The sequence below is a fragment of the Pectinophora gossypiella genome, chromosome 3 (genome assembly GCF_024362695.1).
Source record: "Pectinophora gossypiella chromosome 3, ilPecGoss1.1, whole genome shotgun sequence".
NCBI classification, from domain to species: Eukaryota; Metazoa; Arthropoda; class Insecta; order Lepidoptera; family Gelechiidae; genus Pectinophora; species Pectinophora gossypiella.
The window spans coordinates 3,627,757-3,650,279 of NC_065406.1; the positions used below are offsets into that span (position 1 = coordinate 3,627,757).

The 22,523-nt window shown below is 36.8% G+C and overlaps 1 long non-coding RNA gene across 1 annotated transcript; it reads left to right on the forward strand.

The window, feature by feature from the left end:
* The first annotated feature begins 880 nt into the window (after positions 1–880).
* On the forward strand, positions 881–12,517 carry LOC126381129 (uncharacterized). Its single transcript, XR_007568690.1, has 2 exons — positions 881–2,122; positions 11,003–12,517. It is a non-coding gene; the product is annotated as an uncharacterized LOC126381129 (long non-coding RNA).
* The last annotated feature ends 10,006 nt before the right edge of the window (positions 12,518–22,523 follow it).

Sequence of the window (22,523 nt, forward strand, 5' to 3'; positions counted from 1 at the left end):
TAAAACTGCTCATTTCATTCGCTGATAGTAAGTTATCAACCGCAACATAAGCCAAGAACACAATTACAAAAAGAAACAAAAATTTTTTTTTTTGACAAATGAAAATAAAAACGCGGCAATCAGGGACTGAAGACAAGGCTTAGGCCTATTTTGATCGTGATTTTCGAATATTAAATCACTAAAGTCAAGACTGTATAGTCCTGAGATCTTTGCCTGCCTTATATAAGGCGAATTTAAACAACATCAACATCGGAATAAAGTATAACTTTTAAATCACTGTTATAACACGAACACGATACAATTTTAATATTATTATTATTTCTGTTAATAAAACTAGTTACTTTTATTAGTAATAAGTACCAACTTAAGTTACTTCTTCGAATGTTAGAATTATAAAATTATAACCTCAAAAAAAAGTAATTTGTTTTCGACAATAAAAGGAATTAAATTGAATTGATCATAATTATATCTTCTCTTGTTTTAGTAGATGGATAATGTTAAGACTTACCAGTATAATCCACGTTTTGTTTTATCAAAAAGAACTTACGCTCGTCGTCATCCACATTTTTTCTTTGGTACTGTTTCTAGCTTTTTTAGAGAAAAAAGCACTTGATTATGTAAGTAACAGATTTTTCGCACTATATCAATCATGTTTTTGTATTAAATATTAGTTTTCAATTAGTTTATTTACGGAGGCGAAGTGACGCGCCGGTGCACAAAAACCGTAATGACATTAGTTGACAGCTGCGTTCAGGAAGCGGGAAACTAACTTTTTTTTTAGCTTTGGATATGAGCTTTGAAAATTGTGACGATGCTGGAGCATAAGACGTAGACTACACTGTTTAAAACCTCTCGAACAAGGAGCGAGTATAATAATCGATAAACGCGGTCGATACGGACTCGTGCGTCACTAAGACTAAGACGCCGCGGGGACTGTGCGGGTGTGCGGGGCGACCCCGCCTCCGCGGCTCACCTCATGCCCCGATTGCCATGTCGACCTGTCGTCAACTATAGGTATATAGTTTCGATAGTAGTATCTTGTGATATTATTATGATTCAGAGTAATAACTCTAACATAACAACCACACACGTCAGTGCAGTATCGTTTTATTAAATCGATAACAATAACCCTAAGTGCATTCTAATTTATTTCATTACGAGAAAGGTTTTTATTTATTCCATTGGAAGACAACACAGTAGGTACTTTTCGTAACGCTCTGCCGTTCTAACGGTGCATTGCGATGCAACGCAACGGATCTACAATGCTCGTGGTGATTGATTTTTTTCCCATCAGTCAAGGTAATCAGTCGCGTCGGGCTGACAATTAAAAACGCCTGCCATCGAAAAAGTTCCCAAGCTCAACAGTGTATTGAAAAGTAACCGTGCAAACTTAATTATATGTATACGTATATATTCAATGTAGCACTTTGATATTCAAGCAGACTTTTATCCCATTAACACAGATTTGGAGCGAAATATGAACCAATAGTTGACCGGTTGGGCGAAGTCACTTTTATACGAAACATCAATCTTAAACGGCCTCAGTGGTCCAGTGGTTGAGCGTTGTGCTCACGATCCGGAGGTCCCGGGTTCGAAACCCGGTGGGGAAATATCACAAAAATCACTTTGTGATCCCTAGTTTGGTTAGAACATACAGGCCGATCACCTCATTGTCCAAAAGTAAGATGATACGTGCTTCGGAAGGCACGTTAAGCCATTGGTCCCGGTTACTACTTACTGACGTAAGTACGTAGTCGTTACATGAGTCATGTCAGAGGCCTATGGCGGCTCAATAATAATAAAGATTAAAGCCAAAAAAAAGTCTAAAGATGTATACTTAATATAAAAAATATGATTTAAAAACACACCCTAATTACTGTGATTATTTACCATTCTCTTATCTTGCTATAGATAATAATAGCTTTGGGAAGATATGAAAACGCTGTATGTCCTTGATAAGTACCTTTATTAATCGATCGAGTTCCGTCATAGGCAGACATTCTCTGTTGACTTAATTAAGTGGCTACAGGAAACTCACTCACGTGTGGCCTTATTGGCCATGCAAGGGTACGACACGGTTATTGAGAGCTAAATCTGAGAGTGCTCTCTGGATAATTACCAGGTACGTAGGTATAGAAGGCCATAATAACCATAAATTTGAAGTGCTATCTTGCCTGTGTTTTAGCCCTGGACTTTGAACTTTCTTGAAATTGGGCACTTTAGAAAAGTATATTTTATTGCAAAAGCACTTCACATTTTCTAGTAATTACAATGACTGAATTTTATATCACATGTATTCTGCTGCTTTTCTGGTCAGGTTGGAAGGTCAGATGGATGATCGTCAAGTGTCTTCAGGTTAGTAAACGGGTTTCGGAATCTAGAAATTACCCAAAACTATACGTTAAATGTATACAGATATTTTTCCAAAGATTCTGTACTAGCCGGGATCCAAACCCGCGACTCCTATCAAACCGGATCATGTGTGTTACCAACTATGACCAACATCTCTTGGCTTTTCGTGCTTTCCCTCATGGATTAATATTATAAACCAGAAATATGATATTTTTCTAAGTTGCCAAATCAGCCTACATATTAATCTTGATACGTCTAGACTATAAGGAGCCTTATTTTGTACAAAGCAATATAATAAGAGATTAACATAAAAAATAAAACGTTTACTGCACTGACGAAATAAGAATAATAAGGTCAGCTACAGAAGTTCCGAATAATCACTTTTTCATTTTATAAAAAAAAATACATGAAAGTAGATTTTTCCTCCAAAAATAATATCTATTATATTATTATTATTTGTATGTCGTTTCCATATCTCGGGCCTATGGAGACCCGGACTTTTGGAAGGCGTGCGTGGGGCCGGAACCAACACGTAGAGGCCCCTTAAGACAATTTAATCTAAATGTTGTTATTATAATATAATTATATTATTGTAATATTAATTTAATTTAATTATATAATTAATATTAATTTAATTTAATTATATTATGTTTCATCATCATCAGCCCATTAACGTCCCCACTGCAGGGGCACGGGCCTTACCTATGGATGGATAGGGAGATCGGGCCTTAAACCATCACGCGGGCCCAGTGCGGATTGATGGTTATTAACGACTGCTAATGCAGCCGGGACCAACGGCTTAACGTGCCTTACGAAGCACGGAGGAGCTCGAGATGAAAACTTTTTTTTGTGGTCACCCATCCAATGACCGGCCTTTGCGAAAGTTGCTTTACTTCAACAATCGCAGACCGAGCGCGTTAACCGCTGCGCCACCGAGCTCCTCATATTATGTTTAAACATAACAACAACATATTATGTTTAATTACATTATTTTAATATTAATTAAAATAATATAATATAAAAAACTGTAAACATTGCGAGGCATGTGCATGTACCCCGCACGCCGCGCGCACGCTTTGCTATGTCTTATTCGACACAGGACTTGGCACGGATATGAAGTTGCGCACTGCGAAAGAAAGCGGGGAAGGTGGAAACAAGGCGTGCGGGGCAATGTTTGTATCGATATAGTCTTGTTTTAATCTAATTGTCTTTATACTCTTCTGTACAAAAAAAAAACGTCATCGTCGTCATCGAAAAGGCAAAATTACAAAAACCGTTTAAAGTATTTTTATTGGTCTTTTATCATAACTTTTTATGATTATTTTTTTAGATGACGTTAATATAAGATTTTTTTTTCATTGTTTATGTCCAACAATACAAAATATTATCATAACATAGACTGCTATTTTTTAGGATAATTTTGCGTTTCTAGTGACGATATAATATAAGAGTTCATCATATCTATCTTAGGAGTTCTCAAAAGTAGCTGCGAGTTTCCTTCTGACTACTCTTAGCTCTGCCTACCCTAGGGATTACAGGCGTGTGTTTATGTTTGTACGTTCACAACTTTCAGCTAACAACTTTCCCATTATACGAAGTGCTCCTTTATTTCTGTAAACATGTTAAATGGGGGCTCGAGCGTGGCTCATGCTCGTTTAAACCAATTTTTCGCGCCTCGAAAGGCACTCTCGTATTTAATTTGCCCATACTTAACGTACTTCTCTTAACTGTATTTGTACACGCGTTTCATGTGTGTTAAACTGAAAGCAGACCAAAATGGTTCTTACTCCATCACTCAAAAACTATTAAACCCATTTTGATGTAACTTCACAGTAACAGTTTACATAACATGCCATAGAGGCAGCCAATCAGCTCGCGACACCACCGCCGGCGTGGTCGACGATTTCCCTCATTCAGCGCTTATCGCTATCAACCCACTAGGGTCGATTAATTCTTTCAAATATTTTTCCTCTCAGACGACGCCCTGAGCCGAGGTTCGCGCCCTCAGGCCTGTTGTCTTAAACGTTGTATCGGGTGAGAGCCTTCAGTGCTCCCCATTTGTCTGGCCAAGTAGTTAATGCCATCTGCGGCAAATCTACAATAAGACACGTCAAAAAAAGAAGCTTACGTAACAGAATACGCTGTATTTACAAAGATACATACGCAGACAAATACGCAGGCGCAAATAAATACGTAAATAAAGAGCAAATCCAACAAGAGACAGAAATATTTACAACCAAATCAAATTCATCATCAAAACAAAAAAAACGAATTGTAGCGTGGACAGCGATTCCCGGAACGGCGACTGCTTGACATCACATCTGTCATTTACATGTACAGTTCAAAACACAATTTTAATCACGCTACATATAATATTTTTTTTCCACTGAAATAATTGCATTTTTGGTTCATTTTTGTTTCATAATATTGAAAACCTTCCAGCCTGTTTTATAAATGCAGTAATCTTATGGGATTAAATATGTGATACAAAGCTACTAGGTATATATACTTACATCTTATCTCGATATTTTTTTTAATATATACTTATATCTTTTCGGATGGCTGGTTACTGGCACCTACTCTCAATTATCAATACAATCTTGTCTAATCTAGCCTACAAGATCCGACTGCTGAGCAAAGGCCTCCTCTTCCTCTTCCCATCATCGCGATCTTGAGCGCATTCCAGCCAGTCTGATGATGTGATAACTTTTAAGAACCGATGTGGAGAGGTTTAAATTAATAAAACACATTGTCATCAATAGACTCTTATTTATATATATAACGTTTATATTTTTAATAATTCTAGAACAGGCGCACACACATAAGCTTCGACGTCCTTTCGTGTTCTTCTCTTACACTGTGTGGCGTATTCTCATTATCTCTCTAGTACTCGAAGAACCTATGAACTCTGCAGGGGGTTCGCTGGGAGAGCATCACCTCGTCAGTTACTTATAAACGTAAAAATAGATAAATCCCACCTGATGTACTTCCAAGCAGCCGTAGCTTTACCGTACTTGTTAGGCGCTTGCTGCTATAGGTCCACTCCGGCCTGCTATCGTTTCAACATCATCCTGCGCCCACGTGGTTACTCTCAGGCATTGCCTAAATTCTTATCCCGGACTAAGACTTTTCACCTCATCACCTCAGCATACAAGTAAGTTCGCACTCAGTTGGATCATGAGCAATCTTGGTGGCTTTTAACAGATCAATAGCAACTTCTGTTCCCAGGGAAGAGTGACACTCTTTATGATACATAACGATGATAAGCAGCAATGATTCGATTATTTCGATTATTCGAGTATTTTTATGTAAAAATAAATAAAGTGGATACCTAGGTATTTACATATATTTTAATAGCAAAGGTAAGTATAGCCGAATTACCTTATTGACAAACCTTTCCTTCAACTCTGAAATTGGTAAACGGATGCATTCGTTGTCTTCCAACTTTTTGAAAAACTGGTGACTTTCACATCAGAGAGTAACGTTCAATGAATTTCGTCCAACCTTAGCATATAGGTAACTCGACCAGTCCAGTATCGACCATTCTTTTTCTTGATTATTTGGCAAAATTTATCAACGAATAATTCCAAACACTGATAACCACACAATAGGAGTACTTTGTTTCATCCTTGTTTCACAATTTTTTGATACTTTTATTGAATTTTTACAATGAAATTGAAATTTATTCTATAAAAATAACAATAGACATGACAAATGCTTGACATGACAGGAACATTATTTATTATTTGTAATTTTATTACTTATAATATACTAAACAGTCAAAACATACATACCAAAAACTGTAAATTAGATTGAAAGAAGATTACATGCTATGATAATTTATTAAAATTGTTCAATTTTATTTGATTCTAACTAATAAATAGAACATAATAAATTCGAATGTGAGTTTGATTGTGTGTTACGTTACAGCACAGCAATAACTAATAAAATAGTACTACCTATAGAAAACACTCTCCACGCGTTTGGAGCCAGGGACAAATATTTTAGGTACTTATTAGGTAATTACTTATCTAAATCAAAATTCATTTTATATTATTTAGGCAACGGGTTTAATGATTATAATCATGGTACCTACTTAAACATAATAGTTATGTTTGGTATTCTTGTAACACCTGTTTTTAGACTTCCGACAAGGCTGAATCGCATGCGAGTTTTTTTTTGACGTGACTTATTGTAGATTTGTCGCAGATGGCATTAACTACTTGGCCGGACAAATGGGGAGCGCTGAAGGCTCTCACCCGGTAATCGCATGCGAGTGTGTGCCTCCGCGCTTGGAAAAAGTTGTGTCAAATTAACATTTATCGAATGACGATGGCAACTTAAAAAAGATTAAGATGACCAAAGACTAGGCTGTATGGGTTAAGCTCCCTTTGCATGCCTTATTTTTAAAGTTGCCTTATATAAGGCGAATTTAAACAACAACAACAACGGTGTGCCACGTCAATGATGTTGAAATGATGTTAAAATCTTTTGGTGAGTTTTTTGTGATTATTATCTCTGAACTTTGGCTAAAATAAGTTCCACATGTCCATGACAATGGCTTAATCTCACTATCTTTCTTTCAGTGTAAAACCCTCAGAATAATAATAACTGTAAAACCACCTAAAAATCATTGGCTTAGTACATTGACTATCGATTATGCTGTTATACCGTCACACGTAATGTGGTTTACCTATGTTTCCGCGTCTTAACGGGGTAGGCAGACCTGTAATATGTCGTTTTGTTGCAGGGTTCAAAGTCCAACTTGGATGTCTATCTTCAAGGGCTACCTGGGGAGTTCCCCATTAAGATAATGTTGTGCTTACACTCGGAGTAATTGTCTTCTACATCTACATCATGCTTTTCGTATAGGACCTGCTATCCAGCGGTTTGCTTCATGATTTTGCCTAAGACCTGCCGTCCAGGCACTTAATATATCACTTTTTAGGTGAAACTTTAGCGTTTAAGTGGTTTGACTAAGCTTTGCTTGATTGTAATAACAGGATTATTCCTAAATTTGTATTATCATGAAATAACCTAGACATGCTAAACTCTTTGCTGTATAAGAAGAAGTAATGTTAATATACATTTTTTAAAAGTGAAATTTTTAATTCCGTCCCCTTTGCTTTGCTTGCAATAGGAGAGTATCATGTTCAAGGCGCCCAATCCTACTCTCTATTTTTTGCACTCTATTAAGATCCCTTTTATTCTCTGAGTTCGGCAACTAACACCTATGCCCTGGGACCAACCCTTTCTCAATGCCCTGCCGACGGCGTCCTAGAGGTAGGGTGGGCTCATCCCCACACAGAGGCTACGCAGGAAGTTTCATCCTTCGAAATATCCATTACAAGATTTTTAAAGCAGAATTTAACTTAACGAGGCCTATGTTTGCGCCAGCCTGTATTTACATGATAAATGTACTTAATTTTTTTTTCAATATTCTACCCCTTCGAGAATACAGACATGATGCTATGTTATGTCCTTTATTCCCTGTAGTTCTAACTGATCAGTTCTACCGTAGAACTATTGTATTATTTCACAATATAAAGAAGGTATAGGTCTTTTTAAAACAATGTTTATAAAAGTATATTATTATATCAAAATGGAGTTTCATTAGTTGCAGCCATTTTCTCTACATAAGTACCTATAATTATTATGTTTCTTAAAAGGTAAGTAGCTAGGAAAATAATAAGAGGAAAATTAATTGTAAGTATTTGTCTATTTAAACCAAATCATAAATAAAAAGAATAGGTCTAATACTACTATTTATATAAAAACAACGAACTGAAAAGTATAAGAAAACAGCAAAACAGTTTTTACCATAACTGTACAATAACGTCAAAACTCGCTCGACGTAAAGGGAAAATAAGGCCACTCGCCGTAAAGAGAGTCGCCGTAGCGCGGGTCGCCGTTCGGAAAGTCGCTGTCAACGCTACAATTCAAAAAAACGAAGCAAAGCAAATGCCAACTCAGGTATCCTTGGAACTCGTAAAGGCTCATGATTACCGCGGTACTTTTAGGAACTCGATCCTTTTCCCCTTTTTCCCCCTTCCGACCCATTCCGTCGTGGAAATTGGGTCGCGCTCAAGACACGTCTCGCCGGAGACACGCATACCACAGCTATTGGCAGGCATGTCTACTTATAAAACACGTGTGCAATAAACACAAATGAGATAATAAAATGTGCAATTTTTATGTCATATTAGCTGAACGTACCTTGAACCCACGGGCCTATTTCATTCCTCCACTAGTATAGGCATAAATGTTCAAATAAAGAAATACAAATACAATTATTGCTGAAGTGCTAATTTAAGATAGAGATCTTAAATAGCACTTGACATGTCATTTGAGGCATAGAATACATACTTAATAGTATAAGTAGTATTTCAAGCAGAAATGAGGCATACTTGTATAAAAAATACTAGACAATACATCTTCATTCAGTTCATTCATTCACCTTCAATTGCTGCATGAGCAATAAGGCTGCCTGTTGTGCTTTTCTGTATATGTTGTCCTTTGTCTCCGTATTTTGTGTCCATTGTGCTCAATAAAGTATTTTATCTATCTATCTTCACCAACCCGCATCTGAACAGCGTGGTGGAGTATTCTCCATACCCCCTCCGGTTGATCAAGGGGAGGGCTGTGCCCAGCCCATAATTATATGTGGAGTTTCATATGTGATTGTCTGGCAAAGTAGTTAATGCCATTTGCGGCAAATCTACAATAAGTCACGGCAAAAAAAAACAAATGTGACAAAAATTATGTAGCGAGTGTATAAGACCAATACAATCCAGGATGTTTTAAAGAAAGGCCAGGTCTAGAGTATTCTAAACACGCACAAATACTTTGATGAGAGTAGATGAAGTGAAATGGTGTATCAGGATCGTAGTAAGTAGTAGACAGTGGCTAACCCCGACGGGAAATGGGCAATGTACAGTAACGTTTTCCAAAAAACAGTAAATAGACCATATCAATATATACCTGGCCCAGAAGTTCAGGGTCAAAGTGAATTATTTGACAGAGGGGGTCTTTGGCTACCGGAAATACCCCCAAGTATATTCAGCGATTTTTTACGGTTTAGGAGATAATGACCCATTTCGTACCTCTTTCTAGCATTTATATATTTTAGAAATCATCATTTTAGTCGTTATCTCTTTCTAAATTATTCTTTTATTTTACTTCATAACTATTTATACGGATGTATACCGCTAAGTGAAAAAATAAAAACAGTCAAATCATAGATAAAAAAAGCTATTGGAAGTTAAAGTGAGAATTTGGAATATACATAACACAACATATTACTTATAACCAACCAAGTGTAAAATAGTTTTTAATAGTAAGGACATTGGCTGCTTTTGTTTTTCCAATTATTCTTTCTTGTACTCTGATCCTATCCGCCTTTAGGCTAAGTAATAAAGCTCATCTACATGAGTTTTTCGCTTTTTTACTGCCGTTGAATGTTCGAACTTTGGGACTATTCCCGGAACATATCACTGAACACACTATATTGAGATTCATTCACAATGCGAGCGCCATCGCAAATGACTTCTAAAAATAGATTGTAAGTATCTATCTTCTTACTTTCCGCTACGGTTACGACTGCACATGTCACTAGATATTGACTTGGATATATATATATATATAACAATGAGTATCTTTGCAGGCTACATTCCTCAAAAACAATATAGATAGTTAGCACTGTACGCATTTTCCTTCGTTTAACCTTCTAATTTCATGGATAACAGATATATGCATCTTTTATCTTTATTTTTGGGTATAAATGACGACCCTTTTTATTACACTCAGGCACAATTACATCTTCCTCCCATCATTATTCTGTTCAAAACAAAGAGAAGCAATATATGTAGCAATATAATTCTACACATTATAACATCTAAATATCAAGCAACAATTATTTTATATATAGCTCTGCCGTTACATTGTATTTGAAGGAAATCGTCAACCACGCCGGCGGGGTCGGTATCGGGCTTCTAAACTAATACCCCAACCTACAAACTAGAATAGTAATATACTTACAGCCATGAATAATAAAAAGATGTTTACACTTCCTCCCTTTCCATTATCGATTGAAAATATTTTTTAAACGCTACTCTTTTCCTGGACTGGATTGTATGGTATCATTAAATAAAATAAATAACGAGAAACCTAAAAAAAGTAAATAGAATTGTAGAGAATGAAATGACACACTTTATGTTTTTTGATTGCTACGCCGCGTAGCAAATACGTAGTAGTTAGTAGTTACAATAGCAAAATGTAGCTTCTACGACATTTTGCTATTTTAACTACTGCGGCGTAGACGTGCATATGACAAGACAATATACTTTGCTTTTTTGTCTATACGTATAACTTAAGTACATACATCCATCACGCCAGTATCCCTAACGGGGTAGTCAATCACAAGTCATCAAAATGAAAACTCACAGCCTGAGAGCTAAGTCAAGTTGCAACCGATTTTATGAAAAAAATAATAAAAAAAATTAAGCGGCATATCAATTGATCGATTACGCTGTCGTTTTTCGTTATCGTTCGCAACTTGGCTAAGACCCCTAATATTAGTTTATACTAAAACGGAAATGATTAACCGAATGGTGAGACACCATCCATCGTTTTTTTTTTTTTTTTTTTTCAGAACTTCTGTAGCCGAGGTTCTATACTTTATAACTGGACCCTAACTATGCACCTACAAAGAGACTTCCTTTTATATCTTACTCGTTCAATACCCTTAGAGTTACATGCTGTTTTCAGGGCAGGCAGGAAAAAGAAAGTGACCTTTGAAAGTAAACTATGGACATCCCGTACAGGTGAGTTAACTAAAATTGACGCGTAAAACTATCGTATTGAACTGTAATCTTCTTTACGTTTAACTGTTTCTTGTGGTATGTGCAATAAATAAATAATGGTGCTAATTCCTGTAGACACCATCTAATTTTATTTTAAGTTATACCTGTCATTTTCTTATCCGCCGAAAAGGAAAGGGACGGACAATCGAGAGGCATTTTAGGCAGAAGTTTAAAAAACCCATCCAAATTTTTTTATTGGCCAATAACCCATCGGAATTAAGTTGGCAGCACACGTCAAGTGGATTGCGTATGAGCGAGATTCCTATTGTCTTCGCCCGGGTTATTGGATGGACAGTCCCATCCTAACTCATTGGATGTACATGCATGTGACATCCAATTAGAATTATAAATTTTACTAACTTAGATATAATATTCTATTACTAACAAAATATGGATAAAAAGAAATCCGAAATATTTGATTTCATATTCATTCATTTTGAAATCATCCGTCCCTTTCATTTTAAGCGAATAAAAAAATGACAGGTATAACTTAAAATAAAATTAGGAGGTATACGCAGGAATCGCGGCCACTGTGTTAGTACATACACCTGCTTTAGTTAATTGTCCCTATACATGGTTGTTTTTGAACGCTAAAGTATCGACCTTTTTCTGCCTGTCTGAGAAACAGACTTTAAGATAAGTAAATGTTGTTTGTATCATAGAGTAATATATTACGACTTATGGTAGTCTGTCATGGACATAATATATTTAATAATGATCTTAATGTAAAAAATTCCGCCTTATCACTTTTGAATTGTGTATTTTTTTTCCGTTACCTACTAATATATTTGATGTTTTTTTCGCTATGGTTACCTAAAATAATAAAGAAAAATAAAGAAAAACAAAAAAGAAAGAGAGAGGTTATAAAGTAGCATGGAAAATCCTGCACCGACAAGAGCGTGGCTCTTAAATTGATGATCAGTTAAGGAAACTAGTATTTTGTTTAGTAAGTACTTATGCTTATTTTTTTTTTATGTATTTTGTATTACTTACTTAAATCTTTATTATGAATCATTTCATAATGCTTAATAGTGAAAAGAACTTTAGGAAACAATGATTGCACATGAAAAAAAAACTAACCAAACCTGGTTTAAAAGTGCTAAGCCAGTGTAAAACATACCATAACACCACGGCAGTATACCTGAAGTGGTAGCCAGGGTTAAACTCAATATAATATTTATCCTGTAAATAGACTAGTTACTAAAACATTAGTTATTTTCTGATGTACCTATTTAAACTTAATACCATTAGTTTGTATTTTTGATGTTTGTAAATATGTAAATACATTTCAAGAATTTTCCATAGTTTGATTTCAATATTTATTTGTTACCCAACCCAGTCACGTCTAATTTCATTCTCAATTCTCAATTCAATTCTCAATTATTTATTGCATTTCATGTAGTACAATGGGGTGTTACATAGGCATAGGAACTAAAACATGGACCTGTGTGGTACAGCAACATTGAAGGGAAGAGAGGAAGTGTGTATTAAAATTAAAACTTATCATTTAAAAAATCGTCTACAATATAATAGCTCTTTTTAATTAGCATTGTTTTTAGATTTTTTATAAATAAATTCGTTTTAGTTTCATCTCTTAAGTACTTTGGGATTTGGGATTCATTTACACACGTTTTATTTTTCTTAAGGACTCAGGTCATTGGACCGGTGGGGACATATCACAAAAATCACTATGTGATCCCTAATTTGGTTAGGACATTACATGCTGATCACCCGATTGTCCGAAAGTAAGATGACCCGTGCTTCGGAACGCACGTTATGCCGTTGGTCCCGGTTATTACTTACTGATGTAAGTACGTAGTCGTTATATGAGTCATGTCAGGGACCTTTGCCCTGACACCAGGGTTGATGAGGTTGGTATTCCACCTCACGACCCACAGGATAAGAAGAATGGATAGTGTCAGAAACTCGCCGTCCGAAAGACGTAATATACGATCCCGACAACCCGATAATACTAGCCAAAGAGGCGGTCAATCAGCTCTCGACAACAAACATTTCAGAACCCCGATACCGAACCCGCTGGCGTGGGCGATGATTCAGCGCTTACGGCTATCGACTCACTAGGGTCGATTCATTCTTTCAAATATTTTCCTATCAGGCGTCGTCCCGAGCCGAGGTTCTCGCTCAACTGGGCACCCTCAGGCCTGTTGTCTTAAATTTTGTTCCTGGTGAGAGCCATCAGCGCTCTCCATTTGTCCGGCGAAGTAGTTAATGCCATTTGCAGAAAATCTACACTAAGTAACGTCAAAAAAAGAGCTACTAGCCCAAGTACCTCCACCAAGACCCAGTGGAGCAGCGTGATGGAGTGAGCTCCATACCACCCGCCGAGTAGATTGGTTGACTGACGGGAGGCCAGTGCTCAGCAGGGGTAAATAAGGAAGCTTTTTATGTTAATGCATACAGGTAGGTACATCAGAGACTGTCATCGTTTGAGCCATGGTATAAGAAAACCAAGTATTCTCAATCCTATGACAAGCCGCCATTGCTAGCCCATTGATGACGTATGTGTTACCATTAAATTGGTATCTCCGACATTCCAAGGACGTAAATTTTATTATTAAAAATTAAGTGAATTACTGACTAAATATGTATTTAATTACTATTACCACACGTATCGTGCACATGCCTAGTGCACTCTTTGCATCAGCACCAGAGTGTGTTCTGTTTGTGAGTGAGTGGACGTATGTGTGTCGCGAGTGTCTGAGGTTCTGCGAAATGTTGAATGATGTGTGAAAATTAAATATGTTTTTATATTGTTTACTTACACCTAAGTTTCATAAAAAAATATTATATGTTTAATTATATTATTGTTTAATTATATTGAAAGTTTCAAAGCGCATTGGCGCTTCTGCACTGTAAAGTTGTGAAATGTAAATAAATGATAAATAATTAATAACTTGTCATAAGTATTAAAAAAATCATTAAAACTGCAAGTAATTCTTTTACGAAATGTTCAAAATGTCCTTGCAAAGTAAATACAAAAAAACAATGGTCGTGGTAAGTTATTTTTTACGAAATGGCAACGCAGGGTTGGATGACGTCAGCTGGGCTAACCTTGAAATGCTAGCTGTCACTTTTGAGCATACTTAGTCTTCTTATACCATGGTTTGTTCGACATAACAGCAAACATTATCTCGGACTTTTTGGGAGGTAACTTTTTCCATCATTGTAAGTTAGAAGGGATATCCATCATAATTTCATTCTGGATATAAATATATTAAATAGGTTTCCCTTCACTCGTACGGAATTTCCGTATAACATATGTTTTGGGTTAGCCAGTGAAACATATTGAGAGTTTGAGTGATCGTTGATGTACACTGGGACGAAAAGGTAAGTATTATCATAAAATAAAGAAAATATAATAAAAAAAATATTTTTCCAAGAATTATGGCGTACAGCCGACTCCCCGAACGCCGATTCCCGCTACGGCCTTGTCTCTTTACGGCAAATGGCTTGACGTCGCGTCTGTCATCTGAATAGAATATAAATTGTTTATTATAAAAGGACGCCATTTGCTGGTACAGTTCAAAACACAATTTTAATTACGCTACATACGATATTTTTAATCCACTGAAATAAAAAATATCGACGTAGAGGGAAGATAAAGCAAACGCGCCGTAGAGAGACGCGACGTCAAGCCACTAGCCGTAACGGGAATCGCCGTTCGGGGAATAGCTGTCGACGCCATAATTCCATCGAATAAGTGGCAATTCTTTTACCAACTGCAAATAACTTTTTGATTGCAAAAACATAAATGTTTTCTTTTGTGGCGGAATTTCCGATTTGGAGTGAGGTATTGTTCCTCTACGAAATGTATGAAAATAAGGCTAAAAAAGATGTATCTTTGGGCTGCGTTTATTTAGAAGCTTGGTTTTTTTACAAGGGACCGGAGACATAAGTACTTATTCACATCACTAATTTAAGAGTCACGCTCTTGTCGGTGTAGCATTCTCCATTCTTGTCTATCAAAAACCAATTCCTTCACTTCCTTATAAGACATGACGTTCGCCTTCTCTTTAATCTGTTCATGTAAGCTCTTCTTGGTCTTCCCCTTCCTCTCTTTCCTTGTAGCTTCTCTTCTATAATGTTTTTAATAAATTCGTCGTGTCTTATTAAGTGTCCAATCATCTTGCCTCTTCTGTCCTCAATAAATGTCCTTAATAAGTAAAGAAAGAAAGAAAGAAACATTTATTACTTCCGGACACCACAGACACAGGCAGACAGGTACATTACATTCAACACAGGACAGAAACCACACGGAAATCAATACACAGAAAAAAAGAAAAAAAAACAGAACGGAAAGAAAACCAAGATCAAAAATCATTAACAATAAAAAAAAGAAAAACAAACCAAAATCATAAAAATAATAATAATAATAAAAGTAAGTGTCCTAAATATGACGTACTGACGGCCCGATCATCTGCGGTGGCGTCCGGAATAAATGGACCTCGCTCTAAAGGGCCCTGCCATACATAACAAGTACATAATACAATGTTAATTTCAACCTGATACCTTCACTCGTTCCCGAAACAAAGGGTCTTGACAACAAACAGACTGGCGGACGGACAACAAAGTGATCTTATAAAGGCTCCGTATTTCCTTTTTAGGTTGGGAACCCTAAAAACGAAACCAACTGTTTATGAAAGGTTTTTTATTATCATTTTATATTGCCGGGGGCGGCATCTGCTAAGTGGTCGAATAAAATAAAGAGCTGAAAGCACTCCCAGGGCAATAAAATCAGAACAACATGCCTGTAGGTGCCCAGGTGAGAGCAAGCCTTGGTTCAAGTTGTTGTCTAGGAGTTACCTCGAAAGATGTTTGCTTAAGTAGGCTGTAAACGTTTAATCTTCTTCTTAGCTGGACTAACGCTTATCGCTGAGATCCAACATCCGAAACACGGTAACGCAGTGTTTGCTGCTCTTGGCGTAAGCATAATTTCCACCGCATTCTCGTCCCATAACGGCAATGAAATTATTACATCGTGTCCTGCGTGCCCGAACACCTGCACGCAGGAGGATCTGATGAGCGCTGCAGATAGCGCCATACTTGTTGCCAAGTTTTGGGCCGATAATATTTAGTTTGCCATCGACACGATAAGAAGAAGAACGTTTAATAATTAACTCTATTTATAACTAGAAAATAACCCGTATATCTACAACGTACCATAAAACAATCTCGGTCTAGTAGTTAGAGCGTTGGACTAACAATCTGGAGGTCCGAGTTCGATTTCCGATGGGGACATTGTCAAAAGCACTTTGTTGGGCTGAACCACCTGATTGTCCGAAAAAGTAAGACGATTCTGTGCTTCGGAAAACACTTTTTACCATTGGTCCCGGGCTACTAGGCCCAACACCTCCATCAACCCGCACTGGAGCAGCGTGGTGGACTATGGTGTAGGTGGGCCAAGCTCTCAAAGGCATATCTCTCGTCTTTGGCATAACAAAACAATAAGTACCTACCTACCGACTACGAACTAAACAGCCAGTCTCCAAATAACGACCTCCGTGGTCAAGTGATTGAGCGCTGAGCTCACGATCCGGAGGTCCCGGGTTCAATTCTCGGTGGGGACACATCACAAAAATTACTCTGTTGTCCTTAGTTTGATTAGGACATTACTGGCTGATCACCAGATTGAAAATAAGATGATCCGTGCTTCGAAAGGCACGTTAAGCCGTTGGTCCCGGTTAGTACTTACTGATGTAAGTAAGTAGTCGTTACGTGAGCCATGTCAGGGGCCTTCGGCGGCTGAATAGGACACCTGACACCAGGGTTGATACAACATAGAAGTACACACGATAGAAGAAGAAGTCTCCAAATGAACCTAACAAACAGCACTAAATTCCCCAAAAGCGACAACTTCAAACATGTTCACACGTGCTCAAACTTGTTCGGACGTGTCGAAACGTGTCGCAAGAGTCACGTCGCTAACTAAACTTTTACTGGCGATACGAAATACGTTTAGTGGAATACTATTAGGATGAGAGTGGTGCCTCGTTTATAGAGTCGCTTCTATGTGAACATATTTGTACATCGCCTTTGGTTTGAATTCACCGCTAAACGAGAAACTTAAAATAAAATTAGATGGCGTCTGCAGGAATTAGCACCAGTAAGTATCTAATTATTCGGCGTACCGTACGCGAGGAGTAACAAACCTGTCTAGTAAATGGCTAACTAGTGAAAAATAAACATGCATATTGTATAAACATGAATGACGGTGAATTCCACTTCATATTAATTCAGAATCATTAACTGAATCACCTGCCTCAGTACGGCGTCAGTGACAACCTGTCTACCATTTTTTTACATATTACAGTTTATTATATTATTTTAACCATATTTTGTACCTTAATTATATTCATGACGAAAAATCGTAAAACAGTAAAAACTATGAAACTTGAAAACCCATCCATGCGGAAGTATTTAAAAAACAAAAAACTTCAATCAGCTTTTAACTATCGTCATTAAAGTTATGTAAGTAACTTCTTACTGCCGGAGATGGAAACTTCACTAACTTAATTGGAACTTAAGAAGTAACTTTAACTTGATATTTAACTTTAACTTAGTGCAGTTATGAAACATTTTTTTATTAAGAAATTGCACATTACAATATTACATGACGTAGCAAATTCAAACACAAAAACATCTTTATTCAGTATGTAACATAGTAACACTTTGAATTGCCATTTTATACATAACGATCGTCTCGTCCGCCTAAAACTACTGCAGATTCTCACAACCTATATGGCAGGGGAAAAGAAGCTGCAAAAATAACCTCGGCACAAGCCCTATACGTTCATTAAAGTATCCTTCCGTTCCCATGTAAAAGGGGCAACCCTATTGCCATTAACTGGGCACATATCCTGGAAACCATTTGATATCAATTATCGCCATGATTGGTATGAATAAAATCGAATCCAGTGGTCAGTGGTATGCCCCCAAAAAAAAAAAAATATTTTATTTAAAGGGCGTGAGTTTACACATAATATGTTTTGATAATCAAACGCCCACATACACGGCCACTCTTTAATAACTAAATCGATTTAGCGACATGGTATTGCTTTTACAACGCCTTGCTTCCAAAGCTACCACTTTCCACTATAACAGTTGTGTTACAATAGAGAAAAATAGCGTGACATAGGTTTCCTTTTAGCCTAATTCCCGCAATATTACCCGCTATTGTGTTGGAAAAATGTATGGATACCGAAGGTCGTAGTATTGTGCCTTAAAAGATAGTTAAGTCACAGATTATAATATACAAGGTGTTAGTGACATGGTAACGAAAACTTTGAGGGATGATTCACACTATGATTCTGAGTTTATATCAAGTAGTGGAATTTTCCAGCGCAAAAGTATGGAAATTGAAATAATTAAAGAAAATTTTCATGAATTTTCCGACAGGAAATTCTACATGATATCAATTTAGAGCCATGGTCTGAATCATCCCATTCAATATTCGTTACGGTGTTACTACGTACACGTACACGTGTACGGAGTATAAGTGACATCGTAACGCATAATAAATAATGAAAAGGATGATTCAGCTCATTATTCTGAGTTAATATTAAGTGCAATTTTCCATGGCAAAATTATAGAATTGAAAATAATTTAAACGGACAAAAAGAATCATGAATTTTGCGGCGAATATAACGGCCTCCGTGGTCCAGTGGTTAAGCGCTGGGCTCACGATCCGGAGGTCCCGGGTTCGAATCCCGATGCGGACATATCACAAAAATCATTTTGTGATCGCTAGTTTGGTTAGGATATTACAGGCTGATTACCTGATGGTCCAAAAAGTAAGGTGATCCGAGCCTCGGAAGATCCCGGTTGCTACTTACTTAAGAAAGTAGTCGTTACATGAGCCATGTCAGGAGCCTTTGGCGGCTCAATAATAACCCTGACACCAGGGTTGATGAGGTTGGTAATTCACCTCACAACCCACACGATAGAAGAAGAAGGGTGAGTTGTGTATTTCTCTGCATTGTACCCTCATTGATTTAAAAGATGTGTTGCTGTTGCAATTTCTTGTCATTTCTTCTCCTCAGCCATAACACCTTGCGAAATGACGTAAATTCAAAAATGTTACATTGACCTTCAACAAGTTTATCCATGATAATTACGTTGAATAAATGATTCGGATTCTGTTAATTTAAGGCTCTACCTATATGTAAGTACCTCCAGCATCTAGGTACAGTAAAGTAATGAAACTCGACGCTTAAACGCGGACCCCTTTTATTATTACGCGTATATTATACGCTCGTTTTAAAGTGCTCAGATCTAAAGTTTATTATCTTTGCAGTAAATTTAACTCATTCCACGGTCCATAAACATGCACGATGTAGTTTCAGCGAGGTTTGAAAGCATAATGGGGCTTTAAGGACTGTGGAAATGCATATATTTAATATTCTAAACAGGTTCCGTATTACCTACTTAAACATTAAACAAAACTTGGTGCTCATTTCTGTAGACACCATCAAATTTTACTTTAAGTTGTACGTGTCACTTTCTTACCTGGCGAAAGGAAAAGAGACGGGTAATCGACAGTGCACAAAATTTAAAACCATACGTCAATTTTAGGCAGATAATTATATTAAACAAGCCTCTGAAAATATTACATTTGCCAATAATCCGACAGAATTAAAGTCAAACGCGTTGCATACCAGCGAGATATCTATTTGCTTCGCCCGGATTATTCATTCGATAACTCATTTGTTTTAAAATTAACAGCTGTCAATCATCCGTCCCTTTCCTTTTCGGCGAATAAGAAAATGATAGGTATATAACTTAAAATAAAATTAGGAGGTGTCTGTAGAAATCAGAGCCATTGTGTGTTAATACGGAACCTGTATACACAAAATCCAGCTTCACGCCTGTATCTATACCCACTTCTCACCAGCTATATTTAAAAAATGAAAAAACAAAAAAATACAGAAAATAAATAAAAAAAACAATAAATCAGGCGTGAAAATAAATACAGATTAAAAATGGCAACACTAATCTGACATTGAGACGTAAACTACCTTATAAGGACTCCGTTTTGCCCTTTAACAAGCCCTTTACGACTGGAACCTTTACAACCCAGTGCAACAGAAAAGCGTTGAATTAGTTGTAACTACCTAACAACTGCGACGTCACAAATTGGACTCCAATTACAGTCACCACTGCGAGAACTGCAAGACTGTTACTGTATAATACCTCCTCCTGGAAATTTCTGCTACGTACTGGAAATACAAGACGTTACTAATTAAAACACATAATAACGGGTTCTTACCGCGTTTAAAATATGTGTTTTAAATTATGATAATGGCCCCGATTCCTGCAGACACCGCCTAATTTTGTTTTAAGTTATATCTGTCATTTTCATATCCGTCGAAAAGGAAAGGGACGGATGATTCACAGCTCTTAATTTTAGGGAGAATGAGTAAATGAATGAATAACCCGGGCGAATCAAAAAGGTATGTCGCTGGTATGCAATCCGTTTGACGTGCTGTCTACTTAGGTAACTGTGTCGGGTTATTGGCCAATGTAAAATTTTTAGGCGGTTGTTTTAGATTTGTGCTTAAAATTAACGTGTGTTCCATAAATTTAATGCTTGTCGATTACCCGTCCCTTTCCTTTTCGGCGGATAAGAAAAGGACAGATATAACATAAAATAAAATTAGATGGTATTTACAGGAATTAGCACCAATAACCGCGTAAACTTAAAACAATGTATAAATAGAAATGTTTTATTACGACCATGCATTCGTACAAAATGTGGTGTTATAAAAATACAGAAGTATTATAGTATTAACATAGACCAGATAAGGGCACTTTACTTTATCTGCAACTGGTAGAGAGGACAATATAGTTAATTAAGTGAAATTTAAATTAATAATAAATAATAAAAATAAATTAATTATTAATATTTGTCACACTATATTTTTAGAATAATATTGCATTTATTTAAATATTGTTTTATTTATTTATGTTTCTCTCTAATCATAATGATTTAATTAAAGCACATAATAACGGGTTCTTACCGCGTTTAAACACTTGCACACTGCACTGGCACTTGCAACAGTGTCGAAATATCGGGAGTCTCATATCCCCATTTAAACGCGGTAAGAACCCGTTATTATGTGCTTTAATTATGATAATAACCGCGTAAACTTAAAACAATGCATAATGATTTAATTTATAAAATATTTTTAAAATTATTTTCATTTTTCATTTACGTATATATTCATTAACTGTGTAATCGTTTCGTGTGTGTGTGGTCGTAAATCTAAATAAGTCAACGCCGTTGTGAGTTTAGGTAAAGTTCTTACTACTAATATACGATGTAAATGATGTTGATAAGTAATTATAAGTTCAGTTCCAGTAAATCAAATGCCAACACACTGCGAAAAAAAGTCGTGATATATTTTTGACTTTGAAGCTTAATCGTTTGAGAATTCAAGATACTTACAACAAATCCTTAAGGTAAGTAAATCTGTTTTTTTTTCCTTAGCAAACATATTTCCGAGCATTTTTATAGGGATGAGCAAGTCCGTGTTTATATAGCAGTATAAGTGGAATGACCTCAAAGGAGGTTTGGCAGATATAATAAGGTACAATCAAAAAGCAAAGTTCAGTCACTGAGCCCAGCGAATTATTTGTAAACAGTTGTGAAATTATGAACCATTAGTTGTCATAATTATAAAATTTATGTTTTTGTAGGTGTTTTAGGTTACAGAAACGACATGTAACCGGGAGGTCTTAAGTGCAACCATCATCATCAGCCCAATAACGTCCCCACTACTGGGGCACGGGCCTTCCCTATGGATGGATAGGGAGATCGGGCCTTAAACCATCACGCGGGCCCAGTGCGGATTGATGGTTATTAACGACTGCTAATGCAGCCGGGACCAACAGCTTAACGTGCCTTCCGAAGCACGGAGGAGCTCGAGATGAAAACCTTTTTTTTTCTTTTATGGTCACCCATCCTATGACCGGCCTTTGCGAAAGTTGCTTAACTTCAACAAACGCAGACCGAGCGCGTTTACCGCTGCGCCACCGAGCTCCTCAACCAGTAAATTTATTACTTTTCAAGAAACTGATTGGACTTTTGCAACTTATCGTACATCCATCGAATTATGAACTAAGTACCCACGCCACACCGAGCGTTCTGTTAGACCAACGTGATAGGATGCTGTCTATAATGGTCGAGCCAAGCACTTAATATAATAACTCAGTGGTGCAAGTCCGGTACCTAAATAACTAAAAACCCACCATATTTCATCATCATCAGCCGTATGACGCCCACTGCTGGGC